Source organism: Mirounga leonina, unplaced genomic scaffold (genome assembly GCF_011800145.1).
Source record: "Mirounga leonina isolate KUSES-001 unplaced genomic scaffold, KU_Mleo_1.0 Mir_153, whole genome shotgun sequence".
Classification (NCBI taxonomy): domain Eukaryota; kingdom Metazoa; phylum Chordata; class Mammalia; order Carnivora; family Phocidae; genus Mirounga; species Mirounga leonina.
This window is the reverse complement of record NW_023270387.1, coordinates 24,237,975-24,260,268: the sequence shown is the minus strand read 5'-3', so window position 1 is coordinate 24,260,268 and position 22,294 is coordinate 24,237,975. Positions and strand designations below refer to the sequence as shown.

General features: G+C 40.5%; 1 pseudogene; it reads right to left on the bottom strand.

The window, feature by feature from the left end:
- Window positions 1-12,571: 12,571 nt before the first annotated feature.
- Window positions 12,572-12,680, bottom strand: LOC118013549 (annotated as a pseudogene).
- Between the last annotated feature and the right edge of the window lie 9,614 nt (window positions 12,681-22,294).

Here is a 22,294-nt window from a genome sequence, read left to right as displayed (position 1 = left end):
GTCACTTCCAATCTTCTGGTCCATAACTCTGAATGAAGAAACCAACTGAAGGAACTTTTAGGCCTCCGATTCCAAATAATGACCGATGCGAGCTGGTTTTAGAGCAAACGCGCCAGAGCGGGAGCGACGAGGATCTTCCTGACTTGCGGCAACGCCCCCTCTCCTCCCCCGCGCCGTGACAGTATTCTGGGGTCAGCTGGGAGTGGAGAGGAGCCACTGCCGTAGTCTCGGAGGATGTCTCTTCCTGGTGTTACTGCTGCGGCGGCAGGTTTTTTATTTTTGCACCGCAGCACAATGCAGAAGCCGAGGCAACAGACTACGCCCGAATCCCCAACGCAGCAAGCATCTCAGGCCCCTTCCCGCCGGCCCTCGCGCCCCGGGGGAAGGCAAGCCACGCGCCCTTCGCCGCCCCCCACCCCCCCCGCAGTGCACGTGCGCTCCAGGGACAACAGCAGGCGAGGCCTGGGCGCGCCCCCGCCGCCCTCGGCCGCGCGCGCGCTCCGCCCGCCCTCCTCGCGCGTGCTCGTGCCCGCGGCCGCGGCGGCGCGCCTCTTCTCCCCGCTGCGGGCGTCGCGGGTGCAGGAGGAGGCGGAGCGGAGAAGGAGGAGGCTGGGCCGGCGGCGGGCTCCGGCTGGGCGCGCGCCGGCGAGCGGGGCGGGGGCTGCCCGAAGGCGTCGGGGTGGGGGTCTCGGGCACCGCAGGACCGCGTCCCCGGGGCCGACTCCGCCGGGGGAGGGCGAGCGCGGTGCGTGTCGGAGGTGGGGACTCTGAGGCCGCGGCCCGGAGCCCGGCGTCCCCGCCCCCGAGCCTGACGGGGCGGCGAGGCGGGATGAGGCGCTGGCGCTGGGGGCGCCCGGCCGAGCCCCCGCGGCTGCCCTCGGCGGCCAGACGCTAGGCTCGGCGGCGCGGGCAGTGCTCGGCGGCAGCGGCGGCGAGGAGGAGGAGGAGGGCGTCGGGCCCGGCGCCCGCGGAGGGCAGACACGGAGCGGCGAGCGGGGCGCAGCGACGCCGCGGCGGCGCGGCGGAGCCGCGGGGCTCGGTAAGGCGGGGGCCGCGGGAGGGCCGGGGGCTCCGGTGACGTGGGCAGGCGCCTCAGGGAAGGCTGCGGGGGCCTTGCTTTCCTTTTTAGAAGAAATTCTTTTTGAAGTAAAGGTTCCGGATCGAATGTTCTTAGAAGATCATCTCGGGTTTCCCCCGTACCCCCCCCCCCCCGGCGCCGGACTCATTTCTCCAGCCTCCCGGGGTGGACCGCGCTCCGGGCCGACAGCCTCCCGCGCTCGCATCTCCAGTTTCCCCACGGCCTGGGCGGACCAGGAGTTCGGACGGATTTCTGGCCTGCTGCAGTGCTTCGCGCCTGAGGCTCAAGTCAGGCAAGAGCCGTGACTCCCCGGGAACGGCCGAGTGGGGGCTCTGGGGACACGGGCGCTGCCAGAGGAGCGTTTCCCTCCGCAGCCCACGGGCGACCTCGCGGTGCCCGCCCCCTGCTGAGCGTGGGGCTGACTGGGCGAGCCGTCTCTGCTCGCAGGGACTCCCTTGGAGTTTTCCCTCTCATCTTTCTAATTGGATGAAGTTGCCGCTATATATTGGACGATACCGGTGACTTTAGTGCCCCCCCCGCCCCCCTCTGCCCTGAACTCACCCGCCACCCCCAATCGTGCCTTTCTTATTTTGTTAACTTGAGTAAATATTTATGTTAAAGATTTTCGCAAATAGATCACAAGAACCGGTAGGGAGAGAAAGTCAAACCTGATTTCGTAGCTTTAGTCTACTTCTGGACCCTTTATAACTTCACCTTCTGTAACTGAAACTTAAAGAAGGCGGAGGGAAGAAGACTCACAGCAGGATGCTTGGGATGCAGTTTAATAGTTATCTTTTAGGAAGTAGAATTTGGATAATTATAATTTTGATCTGCATGCAGAATTGCAATCTGCCTTTAAAGTGCTTCGGGCACTGCATGATGCTACATGGGTAGCTGGCAGCCGGGCCACACTGCATTGTTGTCAGCGTCTCTTTTATTTTCCATTCTTTCAGAGTTTTATTTGGCACAGATTTAGACCTTTTAACTCAGTCTGAATGGAAATAACTTCTGATACACTGGTTGCTTTTGTAAACATTGTCTGTATTCATATTTCTGTTGGAAGAAGAAAAAGCATATGGTACTAGAGTACAGTGACTATGAGAGTTCAGCAAATGTGCTAGTTTGATTCAGTAATAGGAGTTGAAATATTTTGGGGTAGTGATGGTTATGATTCATTACTGTATTTTTCCTTATTGGGTAAATTGAAGTCCAGCTCGGAATCTTGATACTTGCTCCTTGGACTTGAGAGTGAAGGAAATAGAAGCTTAATTGCTGCTTCCACATGACCTCAAAGTTTTTTAAGTACTCATTGGTATAAATCCTTTTTAATAGGGCTATTCGTGAAGATGAGGGATTATGGTGTTCTGATTTCCATTTTCAGGAAATCTGGAGTCTACTTCATTCCTAAAATTGGGTATGTGGTGATGCTTTATAGAACAAGTCTCTAGAATGGTGTGAGTTTGGAACTGTGCTCAAACCAGTCATCTTCATACCATCGTCCCTATAGCTGTCCATGGAATAAAGCAGCACTTTGGACAGAGACTTGTCCAGCCATAGCTGGTGTGGAGGCCCAGTTTACTGCATGGTCGTGCACGTTGAGGTGGGCGATAAAGTGTAAGTGGGCCGGAGAGGAAATGTTAGTTGGAAGAACCTTCCCTGGTTATATAACTGTTTTGTTTTCTGGGGAGTGACTAGGAAGCAGCCAGGCAGGTTCAACTGTCATTAGAGTCTTTGATGTTGGTTTAAATTCCAGTAGTTCTGTTTCTTTTATTTTCTTTTCCCAACTCCGACATCATTTTCCAGTCATCAGCTGGGTGAGACTTTAATGGCAATACATTTGTCTCCATCTCCCATTCTCTTTCTCTTATAGTCTCTTTAGATGTCTTATTCAGTAGTGTTTACCCTTTCCAAGCTGGGCCAGGGTGTATTGTCTGCACAGTATATATAGATTCACTGTTGACTGTAAATGCATTTAACAAATGTCAAGGAGTAACACCTGTTTTCTTCAGAAGACTGTGGTAGCAGAGGAAAAATAGAACAAAATGAACTAAGCATTATATTTTAGAGATTGTGTTATGTTGTATTTATAGGTAATGGCTAATGTTCTTGAGAGTTTTTAGGATTTAACCTGTTAACATGAAATCTGATGTCCATGGAAATAGTTAAGAGACGAGGACTTGAAACCAGGTCATGGTTGCAGTTCTGCCATTTGGTAGCTGTTTGGCATGGTTCCCTCTTTGGGCAACTTATTTACATTTCTGAGCTTGTTTTCCTTATGTACAAAACCGAGATGAGAAGGCTTGCATTGTCTTTCTTAACCGAGTTGTGAAGGATGAGATGAGAGAAAGAATATGAAAATGCTTTGTAAAATATTTTATGTGTGTAAGTTATTACCGGTATTATATATGCATTTAGTATTAAATTGTTTAAAATATTTTAACATCAATTTTTTAAAATGCACATAAGGATGAGAATGTGTTAGATCTCTTACACTTCCAATTTTTTTCCTACTTCGAAAATTTTGTGATTCTTTCTCAGGAAATCCATATGTAGTACCTATAGTTTTGGATACTTTTCTTTCTTTTTTTTAAGATTTTATTTATTTATTTGATGGAACGAGAGAGAGAGAGAGCACGCGCACAAGCAGGGGGAGTGGCAGATAGGGGGAAAGGGAGAAGCAGGCTCTCCGCTCCAGCAGAGAGCCTGTCTCTGTTGGGCTTGATCCCAGGACCCTGGGATCATGACCTGAGCTGAAGGCAGACACCCAACCGACTGAGCCACCGAGGCGCCCCTATAGTTTTGGATTCTTTGGAATTTTTGATTATTCTGGGACAGATGTCTAGCTTATTGAGACTTTGAGCTTCTTTAAAGTATCATTTCAAAATATCAAAGGAGGGGCTCCTAGGTGGCTCAGTCAGTTAGGCGCCTGGCTCTTAATTTCGGCTCAGGTCATGATCTCAGGGTTCTGGGATCCAGCCCTCTGTTAGGTTCTGTGGGGAGTCTGCTTGAGGATTCTTTTTCTCTTTCTCCCTCTCTCCCTTTCCCTCTCCCTCTCTCCCTCCCCCTCCTCCTGCTAGCACTCTTTGTCTCTCTAAAATAAATAAATAAATCTTAAAAAAAGCCCAAAATGTCAAAGGAAGTTACAAGTTAGGATTTGTGAAAAGAAGTGTTTAGTTAAAAAATATTTTATATCTGTCTGCATTATTTAGCATAGAAGTTGGCAGAATTCACTCTGTAGGTAAATGTGACCCTCAGCTTGTTTTTTGTATGGCCTGTGAACTAAGAATGATTTTTTTTAAAAAAGATTTTATTTATTTATTTGAGAGAGAGAGAGAATGAGCGAGAAAGAGATCATGAGCAGGGGGGAAGGGTAGAGCGAGAAGCAGACTTCCTGCTGAGCAGGGAGCCCGATGTGGGCCTCGATCCCAGGACCCTGGGATCATGACCTGAGCTGAAGGTAGACCCTTAACAGACTGAGCCACCCAGGCGTCCTCAAACTAAGAATGATTTAAAAATTTTATTTTATTTTTTTAACAAACAACAAATATTTATTGAGCACCTATGATTTAAAAATTTTAAATGAAAAAAATCAAAGAAGATTATTTCATAGCACGTACAAGTTATATGAAATTCAAATATCAGTGTCCATAAATAAAGTTTTACTGGAACACAGTCATGCTCATTTGTTTGTGGATTGTCTGTGGCTATGTTGGCAGTACAACAGCAGAGTTGTTGCCGCAGAGACCTTATGGCATCAAAGCCTAAAATATTTATGATCTGGCCCTTTATAGAAAAAAGTTTGGCAACCCCTGACTTAGGACTTAAAATCATTTGCTTTACTTGGCACGAGCCTTATTTCCAGTCGGAGCATTCCAGGGGTTAAGACCCCTGGAAAGATGCTCATTTCTGCTTTGGAGCCACATAGACTTAGGTTCGTATGCCATCTGTGGTATTTACAAACATTGATCCTGGACAAACTAATGAACATCTTGGCGTCCCAGGTACCTCCTTGATTGAGAATAACAATAGAATCTGTCTTAGAAGTTGTAGAGATGATTAAATGAAATGATACTTGTCAATGCTTAACACAATATAAGCATGTAGTAAGCAGTCAGTGAGTCACAGGTGATGATTATAATGGTGATGATTAAATATGCCTAAAATATTGTAGGTCACCTTTGCCCCTGTATTAGAGTTGTTTTCTGAGTGCTATGCTACTTGTTACTGAATTTTCTCCTTTACTGAAACCATTAGTTAACAACGGATAATTGGAATAACGTGAGAAATTTCCCAGAAATTATACTGTATTTTTATTAATCACTTGCTTATTTAGATGGTTAAAATAGTTGGAAAGAAATTTCTGCTCTATTTTTTGGAGATCCTGGTTCTTAACCATTCCCTGGTACTGTTCTGAGTTGCAAACAATTTATTTTTTAAAAAATTTTTTTATTCTTATGTTAATCCCCATACATTACATCATTAGTTCTAGATGAAGTGTTCCATGATTCATTGTTTGTGCACAACACCCAGTGCTCCATGCAGAATGTGCCCTCCTCAATACCCACCACCAGGCTAGCCCCTCCTCCCACTCCCCTCCCCTCTAGAACCCTCAGTTTGTTTTTCAGAGTCCATCGTCTCTCATGGTTCGTCTACCCCTCCGATATCCCCCCCTTCATTCTTTCCCTCCCGCTACCTTCTTCTTTTTTTTTTTTTCTTAACATATATTGCATTATTTGTTTCAGAGGTACAGATCTGAGATTCAACAGTCTTGCACAATTCACAGCACTTACCAGAAGCACATACCCTCCCCAGTGTCTATCACCCAGTCACCCCATCCCTCCCACCCCACCCCCCACTCCAGCAACCCTCAGTTTGTTTCCTGCGATTAAGAATTCCTCATATCAGTGAGGTCATATGATACATGTCTTTCTCTGTTTGACTTATTTCGCTCAACATAATACCCTCCAGTTCCATCCACGTCGTTGCAAATGGCAAGATCTCATTCCTTTTGATGGCTGCATAATATTCCATTGTATATATATACCACACCTTCTTTATCCATTCATCTGTCGATGGACATCTTGGCTCTTTCCACAGTTTGGCTATTGTGGACATTGCTGCTATAAACATTGGGGTGCACGTACCCTTTCGGATCCCTACTTTTGTATCTTTGGGGTAAATACCCAGTAGTGCAATTGCTGGATCATATGGTAGCTCTATTTTCAACTTTTTGAGGAACCTCCATACTGTTTTCCAGAGTGGTTGCACCAGCTTGCATTCCCACCAACAGTGTAGGAGGGTTCCCCTTTCTCCGCATCCCCGCCAACATCTGTCGTTTCCTGACTTGTTAATTTTAGCCATTCTGACTGGTGTGAGGTGGTATCTCATTGAGGTTTTGATTTGGATTTCCCTGATGCCGAACTATGTTGAGCACTTTTTCATGTGTCTGTTGGCCATTTGGATGTCTTCTTTGGAAAAATGTCTGTTCATGTCTTCTGCCCATTTCTTGATTGGATTATTTGTTCTTTGGGTGTTGAGTTTGATGAGTTCTTTATAGATTTTGGATACCAGCCCTTTATCTGATATGTCATTTGCAAATATCTTCTCCCATTCTGTCGGTTGTCTTTTGGTTTTGTTGACTGTTTCCTTTGCTTTGCAAAAGCTTTTTATCTTGATGAAGTCCCAATAGTTCATTTTTGCCCTTGCTTCCCTTGCCTTTGGCGATGTTTCTAGGAAGAAGTTGCTGTGGCTGAGGTCGAAGAGGTTGCTGGGATTTTGGATTTTGGATTTTGATGGACTCCTGTCTCACATTTAGGTCTTTCAACCATTTGGAGTCTATTTTTGTGTGTGGTGTAAGTGGTCCAGTTCCATTCTTCTGCATGTGGCTGTCCAATTTTCCCAACACCATTTGTTGAAGAGACTGTCTTTTTTCCATTGGACATTCTTTCCTGCTTTGTTGAAGATGAGTTGACCATAGAGTTGAGGGTCCATTTCTGGGCTCTCTATTCTGTTCCATTGATCTATGTGCCTGTTTTTGTGTCAGTACCATAAAGTCTTGATGATGACAGCTTTGTAATAGAGCTGGAAGTCTGGAATTGTGATGCCACCAGCTTTGCTTTTCTTTTTCAACATTCCTCTGGCTATTCGGGGTCTTTTCTGGTTCCATACAAATTTTAGGATTATTTGTTCCATTTCTTTGAAAAAAGTGGATGGTATTTTGATGGGGATTGCATTGAATGTATAGATTGCTCTAGGTAGCATTGACATCTTCACAATATTTGTTCTTCCAGTCCATGAGCATGGAACGTTTTTCCATTTCTTTGTGTCTTCCTCAATTTCTTTCATGAGTATTTTATAGTTTTCTGAGTACAGATCCTTTGCCTCTTTGGTTAGATTTATTCCTAGGTATCTTACGGTTTTGGGTGCAATTGTAAATGGGATTGACTCCTTAATTTCTCTTTCTTCTGTCTTGTTGTTGGTGTATAGGAATGCCACTGACTTCTGTGCATTGATTTTATATCCTGCCACTTGACTGAATTCCTGTATGAGTTCTAGCAGTTTTGGGGTGAAGTCTTTGGGGTTTTCACATAAAGTATCATATCACCTGCAAAGAGTGAGAGTTTGACTTCTTCTTTGCCGATTTGGATGCCTTTTATTTCTTTTTGTTGTCTGATTGCTGTGGCTAGGACTTCCAGTACTATGTTGAATAGCAGTGGTGAGAGTGGACATCCCTGCCGCGTTCCTGACCTTAGGGGGAAAGCTCTCAGTTTTTCCCCATTGAGAATGATATTCACTGTAGGTTTTTCATAGATGGCTTTTATGATATTGAGGTATGTACCCTCTGTGCCTATACTCTGAAGAGTTTTGATCAAGAAAGGATGCTGTACTTTGTCACAAGCTTTTTCTGCATCTGTTGAGAGGATCATATGATTCTTGTTCTTTCTTTTGTTAATGTATTGTATCACGTTGATTGATTTTTTGCAAACAATTTAAATACCACTTCTAATTTGGTACTGGTATTTTTTTTAACCCCCCCCCTTTTTTTTAAAGAAAGACATGTGAGAAAAACCTGTTTTAATGAGGCTAAGGTGTTAGATAACTTTCCTTTTATGTGATGACACTCTAAGTTTCCCTTATGATTTGCATTAGCATCTCTATAACATCTTCAGAGTTGAAATAATAAAACAATATTTTTTTCTAAAGGTACACCTAGTTTACTGTCTAGAGGCTTTGATACTAAGCTGCTTTTTAAAGTATTTGGTTAAATTATCTTACAACTGAGAAATTGGATGTGCTTTTCAACTTCAAGTGCTGGTTTATTTAACATGAATACCAAATTAAGAGTGAGCAAATAAAGGTCATTGTTCTAAGGGAGGTAAACAAAACAGAATTGGGGTCATTGTGGCTCTTGCATTCCTGCAAATCTAATAGTTTCTGCCTTGGATGATGCTTAAGTGCGGTTGGATGATCCAAGGGAGACAAGGGAGGACATTAATGTTCCCACACTGTCCTTGGTAGAACAGGGGGATAGAAGCCGAAGGTCCCTTCCATAAAACCATAGAGCAGCAGTATCTGGAAAATTGAAGTGCAGGCTTCTAATTGTAGCACCTAAAAAAAAGTAGAAGCCTAAGAAGACCCAGTGTCATGACGAGACAGTATTTTCTCTTGAGGTTAAAACAAAAAAAACAGCCAGAGGTTATCTAGAGACATGAAGTTTGAGAGTGAATATTCCCCACGTAAGTAAAATGTAGAGATTTGGTAAAATAGATGTTTACAGTTTCACAGTATACCTGGACAAGGGGGTCTTCCCTGGGATTGAAAGGAGATTGTTCTAGGTCAGGTTAAAAGGAAATGAGAAATGAGGTGTTTGGTTTAATTTCTCATAACAAATATATGAACCAGAATGCTAAGAGCGGAAGTAGAATTCTGGTTTTCAGAGAGATACTATTATTTGGCTTATGGTTATATATCCATTTACTACCTTATTTTATACTATGGATTATAATGTACAATACTATTGGAGGTTGCAGAGATGGAAAGCATTGAGAGGAAAAGCATGCATGACCTATGTATTATGAAGTGTTACGGTATGTTTACATTATCTCTATTAGAAAAAAAAAGCACCCTACTCTGGGTAAGAATTCTAAAGTAGTTATTCCATTTCTCTTATCTTTAAATAGTAAAATCTTTATTATCTGGGGTTCAGTCTTACAATCTTGGATAAGTCTTGATCTTGACTTTATTGTTTTTATTGCCTTGTGTGTAGGATGGAGAACCTGACAGTCCTTACTAGTTGTTTTATATCCAGTGGCCTTCCTAGATTCAGTAACAATGCTGGCTCCAGTAGGATGAAGGAAACCAAATCTCTTTTATCAGTGAACTGAAAACTATCCATTGAGTACATACTATGTATTTTGAACCATGCTAGATGCACTGGAGAATAGATATTTAAAAAGGTGGCATTCAGTCACTACTCTCAGGAAGTGTTCATTTCATTGGGAAGATAACTCTATTATGAAAAAGAATATTCTAAAAGAGTAGGCAAAAGGACAGGGGGATGATCCTTGATGTGGCAGTTTGAGGACTTGGAATGTACTGTTGGAGAGGATACTTTGTGGCCTTGAGCATTGGTAAAATGAGCCTAGTAGACTCCCTTCAGCTCTGAGATTTGGTCATATTTTCTTTGACAGAGCTGCAGCTATCTGAATCAGCTGTCAGGAGACAACCCTGTGAACTGCTCAGTCCAGGCCAGGTTTTTACACTCATTCTGTGTAATAGCTTGGTTTACTGGAAGCTGGGAAAGGGTTACTTAAATTTCCTGGAAGTGCATTCAAGGGACAGCCTTTCTCATGAAAAGTCAAGCATTTGAGAAGTGGCAAGACACAAGTGTCCCTGCTTCTGAGGCAGTAAATTTGTGTCTTGGATCTCATTCATTTTTGCTTTCTTAAGGCCTTCACTTCTGCAAAATTTTCTTCTGTAAATTATTCTCTTCTTATTGGATCATCTCTTTGTGTATGCTGACATGCTTTATATTACTTGGAGCAGTGATGATTAATCATTCACCAAGTGAAATTCTCTGCACCTTCCTTTTAGTAATAGGACCCTCAGGGTTTTATCTGGGCACATGGCTGCCCAACTATACTACATTTTCTCGACCTTCTCTTAGAGCAAGTGTGGGAATGTGATGAAATTTTGGCTAAATGGATGTGATCGGAAGTGATGTGTGTGATCTTGGTCATGGCTTTAGAAAAGAAGCTAGTTGCTTTCTATTCCTTTTCTCCCCCTTTGGCTGAGGATGGTGTAGTCCTGGTGCACGTTGTTCAACCTTACAGGTGAGAGCAACATTTTAGTGGGAGAAGGATCAGTAAGATGGATCCTTGGATGATCTTGTGGAGCAGAGCCACCTACTAGCAATGAACTGCTCATTTATCTTCAGATGGTTAAGTGAGAGAGGAATAAAATTCTATCTTGTTTGAACCACTGATATCTTAACTGAATGAATAATTTCTCTTAAACCACCTTTTCCTCTACCTTAATGATTTCCTTCTGCTGTTGACCAATTTCTTTGATCCCTATGCAGTAACAGTTGTTTATATTTGCCATGTCCTCTTCCTCACCACTCATTCTCTTTAGCTTGATCCGTTTGAGCTCTCATTCCAGCACTCCACTGAAATTGGTTTTTCCCTCAGTTTTATTGAGAAATAATTGACATCACTGTATAAGTTTAAGCTTAAACATATAGCATGATGTTTTGATTTATGTATGCTGTGAAGTGATTGCCATAAGAGGTTCAGCTAACATTCATCTTCTCTTATAGCTACAATAAAAAGAAAAGAAGAAAAGTTCTCCTTATAATGAGAATTCTTAGGAATTACTATCTTAACACCTTTCCTATATATCCTACAGTAGTGTTAGCTATCTTCATCATGTTGTACATGACATCCCTAGTACTTATTTATCTTATAACTGGAAGTTAGTACCTTTTGACCACCTTCCTCCAATTTCCCCTTCTCTCCATTCCCACCTCTGGTAACCAAAAGTCTTCTTTCTTTTTCTGTGAGTTGGGTTTTTTTTTTTTTTTTTTAAAGATTTTATTTATTTATTTGACAGAGACACAGCGAGAGAGGAAACACAGGGGGAGTGGGAGAGGGAGAAGCAGGCTCCCACTGAGCAGGGAGCCCGATGCGGGGCTCGATCCCAGGACCCTGAGATCATGACCTGAGCTGAAGGCAGATGCTTAATGACTGAGCCACCCAGGCGCCCCTGTGAGTTTGGGGTTTTTAAATATAATTTGATTTTTCTAAGATTTTTGCATGTAATTGAGATCATAGAGTATTTGTCTTTCCTTGTCTGACTTATTTCACTTAGCATGATGCCTTCAAGGTCCATCCATGTTGTTGCCACTGGTAGGTCCATGCCATGTTGTTGTTTAATGGCTGAATAATACTGCATTGTATATATACCACAGCTTTTTTATCCATTCATCTGTTGATGGACACTTAAGTTGTTTCCATGTCTTAGCTATTGTAAATAATGCTGCAATGAATGTGGGGGTGCAGATATCTTTTCCAGCCAGTGTTTTTGTTACCTTTGGATCTGTTCCCAGAAGTGGAATTGCTGGATCATATGATCCAGCGTATGGTAGTGCTATTTTTATTTTTTTGAGGATCCTCATACTGGTTTTCATAATGGCTGTACCATTAGTCCCACCAAGAGTGCACAAGGATTCCCTTTTCTCCACATCCATGCCAGCATTTGTTATGTCTTGTCTTTTTGATGATGGCCATTCGAACAGGTGTGAGGTGACATCTCGTGTGTGTGGTTTTAATTTGCATTTCCCTAATGACTACTGATTTTGAACATCTGTTCATGTACTTGTTGGCCTTTGTATATCTTCTTTGGAGAAATGTCTGTTGAGGGACTTTGCCCATTTTTTAACTGGGTTGGTTGGTTGGTTATTCATTCATTCATTCATTTATTTATTTGCTATTGAGTTGTAGGAGTTCTTTATATGTTTTGGGTATTATCTCCTTATCAGACACATGGTTTGTAAATACATTTTTCCATTCTGTACATTGTCTTCACTTCGATGGTTTCTTTTGCTGTGCAGAAGCTTTTTTTTTTTTTTTTTTTGTAGTCCCACTTGTTTATTTTTGATTTTGTTGCTTGTGCTTTAGGTGACTATGATACTGTAGCTTTATAGTATATCTTGAAATCAGGAAGTGTGATGCCTCCTTTTTTGTTCTTCTTTTGTAGGATTTCTTTGGCTATTTGGGATCTTTTGTGGTTTTGTATAGATTTCAGGAGTGTTTTGTGTACTACTGTAAAACATGCCTTTGGAATCTTGATAGGGATTGTATCGTATCTAAAAATGGCTTTTGGTAGTATTGATATTTTAACAGTCTTAATTCTTCCAGTCCGTGGACATGGGCTACCTTCCCATTTATTTGTGTCTTTGATTTCTTTCATCAAAATCATGTAGTTTTCAGTGTAGAGATCTTTCACCTTCTTAAATTTATGTGTAAATATTTTATTTTTCAATTAGCAATAATCGCGCCTCAGATAAACCTCATTGGATATGATACTGCCACTGCGCAAAGCTTATTTTATTGTTTTTGATGTTATTGTAGGTGGAATTGATTTCTTTATTTCTCTGTCAGAGATTTTGTTGTTAATGTATAGAAACACACTGATTTTTGTATAATGATTTTGTATCCTGCAACTTTACTGAATTCATTGATTGGATCTAACAGTTTTTGATTAAGTCTTTAGGATTTTCTGAATATAATAAAATCATGTCATCTGCTGATAGAGACAACTTTACTTCTTCTTTTCTAATTCTGATACCTTGTTTTCTTTTTCTTGACTGATTGCTCTAGCTAGGACTTCTGGTACTGTGTTGAATGGAGTGGTGAGAGTGGACACCTTTGTCTTGTTCCTGATCTTAGAGAAAAAGCTTTCATCCTTCCACTATTGAGTATGATGTTAACTGTGGGCTTGTCATATATAGCCTTTATTATGTTGAGATATGCTCCTTCTATGCCTAATTTCTTAAGAGTTTTTATCATGAATGGATGTTGAATTTTGTCATGTTTTTTCTGTGTCTATTAAGATGATCATATTCTTTTTTTTCATTCTTTTAATGTGATGTATCTCATTGATTGATTTGTGTATGTTGGACCATCTTTGCATCCCAGGGATTAATCCCAATTTATCATTGTGAATGATCCTTTTAATGTGCTGCTGAATTCAGTTTGTTGGCATTATATTAAGAATTTTTGCATTTATATTCATCCAGGGATATTGGCCTATAGTTTTCTAATAGTGTCCTTTTCTGTTTTTGGTATCAGGATAATGCTGACCTTGTAAAATGAGTTTGGGAGTGTTCTTTTTCTTCAGTTTTTTGGAAGAGTTTGAGAAGGATTGGTGTTAATTCCTCTTTAAATATTTGGTAAAATTCACCAGTAAAGCCATTTGCTTCTGGGCCTTTCTTCGTCAGGAGATTTTTGATTCAGTCTTACTAGTAATTGGTCTGTTCAGATTTTCTGATTCAAGCTTGGTAAACTGTATATTTCTAAGAATTTTTCCATTTCTTCTAAGTTGTTTGTTCAGTTTGTTGCTAGATAATTGTTCATATGAAATTGTTTTTAATCAAGGCTGCAGTGACCTGTCTTGCCAAAGCCAGTGATCGGTTCAGTGTCTACATATTATTGACCTGTCACTCACCAGCATTTCACATTGGTCGACTAACTTCCTCTGACCTCCTTGCTACTCATTCTTTGTGTCTTTTTGCCAGCTTATCTCTATCTCTCTACTGCCTCCCTGAAATTTGGAGTGTCCCTGGGCTCTCCTCAAGTGATTTTATCCATTTTCATGGTTTCAAATACCACTTATATGCTGATGATGCTCAAATTGATTTTTCTTTTCTTGAGCTCAAGGTTCCTCTAACTCCATTCTTCCACTTGGAAGTCTAATAGATACCTTGAATGTAACATGAACAAAGCGGAACTATGCATTATTCATTTTTTCATTTACTCCTCTCACCACCTCTCCCAAGTCTTTGCTATCTCAAGAAGTGGCACCACCATCTGCCTGGTGGTGCAGGCCCATGGAGTCATCCTCCATTTTTTCTCTTCTCATCTCATGTTAAGTCCTGGCAGCTCCACCCTCAGAGTACTAGACCTGACTATATCTCAGCTTTTTCACTGTTGAAAACCGAGGCAGTCGCCTTTCTCCTCTGGAAAACTGGCAGCAGACTCTCTGCCTCTTCTTTTGTTTCTTTCCTACTCACTACCCCATATGCAGGAGCCAGAAGTAATGTTAAGTGTGAATCCAATCATACCACCTCCTTACTGACTTTCTAATACATTTAACACTAGAACTAAAGCTCAAAATTTTATCATGGAAACAAAACCTCCATCATGGCATTTATGAAACCTTATATCAGTGGTTCTCAACTGGGGAAGATTTTGCTCTTAGGGGACATTTGGCAGTGTCTGGAGACCTTTTTGATTGTCAGACTCAAGGTGAGGTGGTGGGGGCAGTGTGTTACTGGCATCTAGTGGGTAGAGGCCAGGGATGCTGCTGAACATCCTAGAGTGGACAGGACAGCCCCCACCAACAAAGCATAATGTGGTGCAAAATGTCTGTAGTGCATGATCTGGCTCCTAGCTTTCTCTTCAACCTCATCTTCCTTTATTCTCTTCTTTGTTCACTGGGCTGTAGTCATAATGATGTTCTTCTTATTCCTCTTTTTTTCTTTTTTTAGTAGACTTTATTTTTCAGAGCAGTTTTAGGTTCATAACAAAATTGAGTGGAAGGTACAGAGATTTCTCATAAACTGCCTGCCTCCACACAGGCCCACCCTCCCTTATTATCAATATCCCCTGCCAGAATAGCCTATTTAATTTATAATCCCCTTCTCCACAAGGTATTTGAGGCGCAGAGGCTCTTGTCTAGATACATACTGTATCCCTAACATTTTTACTTAATAAATGTTTGTTGATGACAGAGGGGCCTGAGTCCATCCTGGGAATGGAAGACAAGGTTTTCAGTGATAATGATAAATCAGAGGATCCAACTGGGAACAATAGGGAAGGTTATGTTTTTCTGGAGGATGGGGGGAAAAATCCCGGAGGCAAGTATGCTTTAGCCTTTATTTTGTAGTTAATTTTGTAGAATAGAGGAATTTACCTCCATTTTTGTGAGGAGGCACATGACAAGAGTAAGCTGACAGCAGGAACTTTTTAAGAAAGAAAGGTTATCTCGGGTTAAGCTTTCATTTCGCCTTGTGTTTCATATCCGTTATCTCTGCATGATCGTAAAGCTGCATGTTCATAAGATCATTGAATACTGAAATTATGTCAGCTTCTAGGGAATATGTGGTCTTAGCTTTCTCCAGAATTAGAATTCCTTCTACATTATCCTTGGGAGATAATTGTCTGCCCTCTACTTCTGTATTTGCAGTGCCTGGTGTTGCAAACTGTAACTCAGTTACATGACTGCCCAGCGCCTTTTAAGAAGAGTTCGTATTGTTTAAAAATTACTGATTATATTAAAGTGGAATGTACTTCCCTGCACTTCCAATACAACACAGATCTGCTTTATTTTTCACATGGTAGCTTTTTAGCTGTCATGTTAAAAATGGCTGGTTCTTTTATCTTCCCACCAGCGTTTTCTCTTTCTAGGATAAATGTACTCCTTTTCTTCAGTTTTTCCTCATATGACAAGGGATTTAGATCCTTTCCCTGGCCCATCTGTAACATTTTGGGACTCAGGGCAGGAATCCAAATTAAAGCCCATATGCCATATGTCTAAAAATGTACAAGTTACAAATCAAACTTACTGATAAAGATGTTCCATTGCCTACCTTTATAAATAAAACTTCATAATGACCTAAAATCAGAGTCAAAGGGGGAATTCACAGACTCTGTGTTTCACGCCAGAACATACTGAAGTGCAAAGAACCAGCCTCCAACCTGACATCCCCTTCTCATTCCAGGTTCCTTGTATGAGGGACTTTGTCCTTGCACGTAGGGGGACACACGTTCCCTGCATACCTATCACAGCAACTTTTTAAAAAAGTTTATTTATTTTAGTAATCTCTACATCTAATGTGGGCTCGAACTCACGACCTCAAGATCAAGAGTTGCATGCGGTCCCGACTGTGCCAGCCAGGGCCCTTGCCGAGCAACTTTTTGACCATCCCTTGGGCGTAGGGCTGTAAATACTGTTGGTAGAATCATCTACCCTTGGGAGGAGCAACTCAGGGAAGAGGCCTGAGCAGACCTGTAAATAGTCAGGAGAATCTGGGGTCCTGGGTAAGAGGAGGGCTGGAGTGTGTAGGCTGCAGTTGTGTACCCTTTTAGGCCCTGAGAACAACTGGCCCCATGGTCAGGGGTGTGGCCAGTGGGAGGCCAGTGCATGGCCTTCCAAGGATCCAGGACCAGGATGGGGGTTCCATTTGCCTGGGTCCAAGGTAGTACTGTTCTATAACAGTTAGACTTTGGTCTTCATTCTCTTTGCCACAGCTGGTTATCGTGGAAAGTGTTACATTCCCTCTTACAGTGCTCCACATTAGACATGTTGTTTTAATTAGAGCTTCTTAACCAGTGTGCCAGACAATGCTTTGAATGTGTTACAGACATACTGATTTTCTGAGTCCTCAGAGAGGATGGTCAGTGACAGAGTGGTAAGAGCTTTGGGGCTGATCATTGTTGGCCGCCCCCAGCATGGCGTATTTACCTAGTGTGTCTGTAGCAGTACTATCATTTTCTATATGTGTCATAAGTGAAAAAGATCGGGAAACCCTGCTTCAGACTGATGTACGGTCACTCTGCAAGTCTCATAGTATAAACTGTTTTGCATACAGTTTTAATAGCATTTCTTATCACATCATTTGGTTTGCCTGACGGTGTTGGAGGTGTCAAAATAGGTTTGTGCCCTTCTTATTAATGAGGATATAAGTAGGGTATAGATGTAGGTTAAGTGGCTTAATGTGGCTACATATTCTCAATCAAGTAGGGCAGTTGAAACTAGAACTCCATTCTTCTGACTCTTATTTTGGTATATTCTCTCTACTAACCCAAATTGGCTTTCATGTATTTTTTTTGGACAGCCTATCACTTCTGGTTCATTTAGGGCATGGAGGCAATTACATTTTTGTGGAGTTTTTCTGTCCCAACTTCTGTAATGTCATCTGCCTTTGTTGATATTTTTTAACCTAAAGACTCAGTTTTACATTTAATCCCTATTAAAAGGTTTTTCTTTTCTCTCTCTCTCTCTCTTTTTTTTTTTTTTTTGGTGTTTAATTGATCCATCGTTTTGAAACTTGATTCTCTGTATTACTCATTTTGATAGCTCTTGTTCCTAGATTGGCGTCATATTTATACTTAACTCTTGAATGACATGGGTTTGAACTGCACAGGTCCACTTACATGCAGATTTTTAAAAATAAATACAGTACAGTACTGTAAATATATTTTTCTTAAGATTTTCTTAATATTTTTTTCTCTAGCTTTATTGGAAGATTACAGCGTATAATGCATACATATATATATTAATTGGCTATGTTATTGGTAAGGCTTCTGGTCAGTAGTAGGCCATTGGCAGTTAAGTTTTTGGGGAGTCGAAAGTTATATCCAGCTGTGCAGGGGTTGCGCTCTTAACTCCTGCATTGCTCAAGGGCCAGCAGTGATGTTTGTTCAAAATGGTTACCTCTGAGTTGTTATAAAAGATTAAGTTACGTTAAGGCAAGAGAATGTACAATATATTTTAGAAATACCTTTTCATAAAGCAGTTATGATAAAAAAGTTCTAGCACTTAAAGCTAAATTTATTACACTTTTTATTTAATGTCCATTCTGAATTGATCTTTACAAGTGTTATTTTATTTAAACCTTAGAAAAATGTCATTTGCTGAGGTTATCCAGTTAAATGGTGGATTGATTCAGAATTCAAATCTAGGTGGTTTGACCTCAATATTTTCCTCAGTGTTACTCTTTTAAGTATTGTGAAATGACTTCTAAACATTTATCTTGGGCTGGGAAAGGGATGTTTTCCAGATTTATATTCTTTTTTTCCAAAGGTTTTATTTTTTAAGTAATCTCACTATCCAGCGTGGGGCTTGAACTTACAACCCTGAGATCAAGTTACATGTATGACCGAGCCAGGCAGGTGCTCCCCAGATTTATATTCTTACATTTAGAATAACTAATTCTCTAATGTCACTCATGCACGTTCCCTACTTCCGCCGAGAATTATCTGGTCTAAACAAATGTCAATAGTGCTGAGGTTAAGAAACCCTGTTCTAAGGGTTTTAAGTAATCAAGGTTTTCCTTTGAATGTGTGGGTGCTTTTATATTTAGCTGACTATCATGATGATAGGTATTAGAATGTTTGAGCGATACAGAACTCCTTGTGCCTCCATAGTCTATATTCTTAATTTGTCTGCCTCCCTACTTGGGAGCAGGTGGTCAGTGAGAGGAGAGCATGATGTTTATCCATTTCAATTCTGTGTTTCTTCTAGAGAATCTGGATTTAATCCTAAAGGCTGAGTGGTGAAGATTGGGCTTTTTATGTTTAAATGCTTATTTTTATTAGAACTTTTGATGGGGAAAAAAACTTGTGAAGCATAAGCAACTAAGCTTGGCTTCTGTGCAAAAACTTGCTAAGATAATTTCTATGAGGAGTTGTATTTGTTGGTTAAAGCACAGATTTGAAGAAATGGTTGCTTAGCATTCTAATATAAGTTCTGTCTCTTTTCTCTTGTTCTTGAGTTTCAAGGTATGACCAGAATGTCATGGTAGCACTTTCCTGAGTTTCTTCACAGTAGCTTTCCCAGACTTAGATTTTGTGTTCCTTTGATCTAGATTGCCATACCCACCTCCTTAAACTTAAGTTTCCTGTGTCACTAACTAACCAAGAATTACAGTTCCCTAGTCCTACTATACTTATTAAATTCTCTGGCTTGTTTTTCAAGGAAATCTTCTTTATAATCCTCACTTCAGGATTTGGCTTCACTAAGTGCTAAATATATGTCTTATTAATATTATCAACTGCCAACATTATTTAATTATTATTGAAATGCCAGGAACTATTCTTAAGCCCCTTGCATCTATTATCAGCTTAATCATCACAGTTGCCCCATGAAGTAGTTACTCATGCTAATTTTTTTTATTGTGGTAAAATTTACATAACAAAATTTGCCATCTTAACCATTTTTAGGTGTATAGTTCAGTAGTCTTAAGTATATTTGCATTGGTGTGAAACAGATCTCCAGAGCTTTTACATCTTACAAAACTAACACTCATTAGTGTTAAATTAAACATTAAACAACAGCTCCTCATTTTTCCCTCCCCAGAGCCCCTGGTAACCTTCATTCTTTCTGTTTCTATGAATCTGACTACTTTAGATGCCTCATGTAAGTGGAATCATACAGTGTTTTTCTTTTTGTGACGGACTTATTTCCCTTAGCATAATGTCCTCAAGGTTCATCCATGTTGTACCATGTGACAAGATTTCCTTTCTTTTTAAGGCTGAATAATATTACATTGTATGTATCTACCACATTTTGTTTATCCATTCATTCATTGATGGACACTTAGATTGCTTCCACCTCTTGGTTATTGTGAATGGTGCTGCTATGAGCATGAATGTGCAAATATCTCTGAGATACTGCTTTCAATTCTTTTAGATATATACCCAGAAGTAGAATTGCTGGTTCATATAGTAATTCTGTTTCTAATTTTTTGAGGAACTGCCATACTGCCATACTGTTTTCCACAGTAGCTTTGCTGTTTTACATTCCTACCAGCAGTGCACAGGGGTTCCAGTTTTTCCCACATCTTCATCAACCTTGTTATTTTCTATTATTTTATTTTTTATCTTTTCTTGTAGCCATCCTACTGGATGTGAGTGATACCTCACTGTGGTTTTGATTTGCATTTGCCTAATTTTTTATATGCTTGTTGCCCCTTTGAGTATCATTTTTGGAGAAATGTCTATACAAGTCCTTTGCCTACTTTTTAAAATTCTTTTTTTTTTTTTAAAGATTTATTTATTTATTTATTTGAGACAGAGAGAATGAGAGAGAGAGAGAGCACATGAGAGGAGGGAGGGTCAGAGGCAGAAGCAGGCTCCCTGCCGAGCAGGGAGCCCGATGTGGGACTCGATCCAGGGACTCCAGGATCATGACCTGAGCCGAAGGCAGTCGCTCAACCAACTGAGCCACCCAGGCGCCCCTTTGCCTACTTTTTAATTGGGTTTTTATTGTTGAATTGTTGGAGAGTTTTTTGTATATTCTGGATATCAATCTCTTAACAGATATATGATTTCAGATATTTTCTACCATTCTGTGGGTTGCCTTTTCACTCTGTTAATAGTCTTTTGATGCACAAAAGTTTTTAATTTTGATGAAGTCCAGCTTATCTTTTTGTTTTTTGTTGCCTGTCCTGTTGGTGTCCTATCCAAGAAGTCATTGACAAATCAGTGTCATGAAGTTTTTTCCTTATGTTTTCTTCTAAGAGTTTTATAATCTTAGCTCTTTTGTTTGGACCTTTGATCCTGTTTGAGTTAATTTTTCTGGATATGTAAGATATGGGTCCAATTTCATTTTGCATATGGACATCCAGTTTTCCCAGTAGCATTGTTGAAAAGACTGTCCTTTCCCAGCTGGACGGTCTTGGTACCCTTGTTGAAAATCATTTGACTATATATGTCAGTACTTATGCTGATTTTGTAGATGAGGTGATTGACATTGAGGTGTGACTGATAAGAGTATTAACACATTTTTTCAAAAAATTAATTAATCTCAAAGTAATCTGTATTTGGTATAGTAAGATGAAAGAGGTGTTTAGGGTTCTGAGGTCTTTTTTGGGGGTAGTCTTTTTCCAAGAGGAGAAGTGTCAGCAGCTTTGCACCCCAGTTCTGATAGGTTGCCACCTCTATGCACTAAGCTGGTGATTTCCAAACTCTTAGCCACAAAACCCACAAAACCCCTATTTTCCCCAAGCAAAATCTTAGTGTTTCTACCAGTGATTAGTATTTTGTTAGTTATATATTCACCTATAAAACAAATGTATAATATTTACCCATTTTTGCTAATGAATGGTAATACAAGTTCATGTATTTCTGGTTTCCAGTGTGTTGAAAACACATGTGTGTTACGGTCTTAAAAATTTGTGTCTGTTACAGTTTTAAAAACAGATAATCATGTATTTACAGGAACACCTTCAGATCAATGTTTGCAGAACACCTGATGCTTGCCATGACGTCAGTGAGAAAACCAGTAATTTATTAGGTATCTTTGAGGCTCAGCTTGTGATTATGGAGAACCATTTTTCTCTATGCAGAGTTAGAGTGTTAAATATGAGAAAGTCTTGACTTCTTTAGTGCTGAGATGTGAGGCTAATTGAAAGCCTAACAACTGGCCCAGAATGATTTTTTTTCATTTCTCTACTGAGAATCTAAGGATAAGTGTCAAAAGACAGTCATTTTTCTGTGTGTCCTACAGTGGCTTAAACTTAAGGTCAACTCACATCTTGTATTTTAAGATACTGACATTGATAAAGATAACAGAATTTTTTGTAGTTAGTTGTAAGAATTTTATTCTTTGAGATTTGATTTTAATTTAAGTATGTCAGCAGCATTTGTTAATTTTGGAAGATAGTATTTTTGGGCTTCAGCATTCTTAGATAAAGTAAGGTGTTCAAGAAACAAATCATTCTGATTTAAAAAGTTATTTTTCCTAATGGAGTGTCTCCCACAAATTTACTATAGTTATAATAAAATGTACTGTATTTTTTAAAAGCTGTAATCATTACCTAATTACTGTGTACTGGCATTAAGTAATTTTGCAGAGCCCAGGATGCTTGAAAATTGGTGTAGCTGGCTGATATTTTAAGTTTAGCAACAATAAGTGATATTGACTCCTACTCAGGATATGGTGTAAGAGTGTTTAAAAAGGAAGAAAGTTTAAAGGATTTGTTTGATTTCTTTTATGATTTTTTTTAAAAAAGATTTATTTATTTGAGAGAGAGTGAGAGTGTGTGAGCAAGCGAGGGGGGAGGAGCAGAGGGAGAGGGAGAGAGAAACTCAAGCCGACTCTGTGCAGAGCCTGATGTGGGGCTCGATCCCATGATCCCGAGGTCACGACTGGAGCCAAAACCAAGAGTCATATGTTCAGCCGACTGTGGCACCCAGGTTCCCTGGGTTTCCT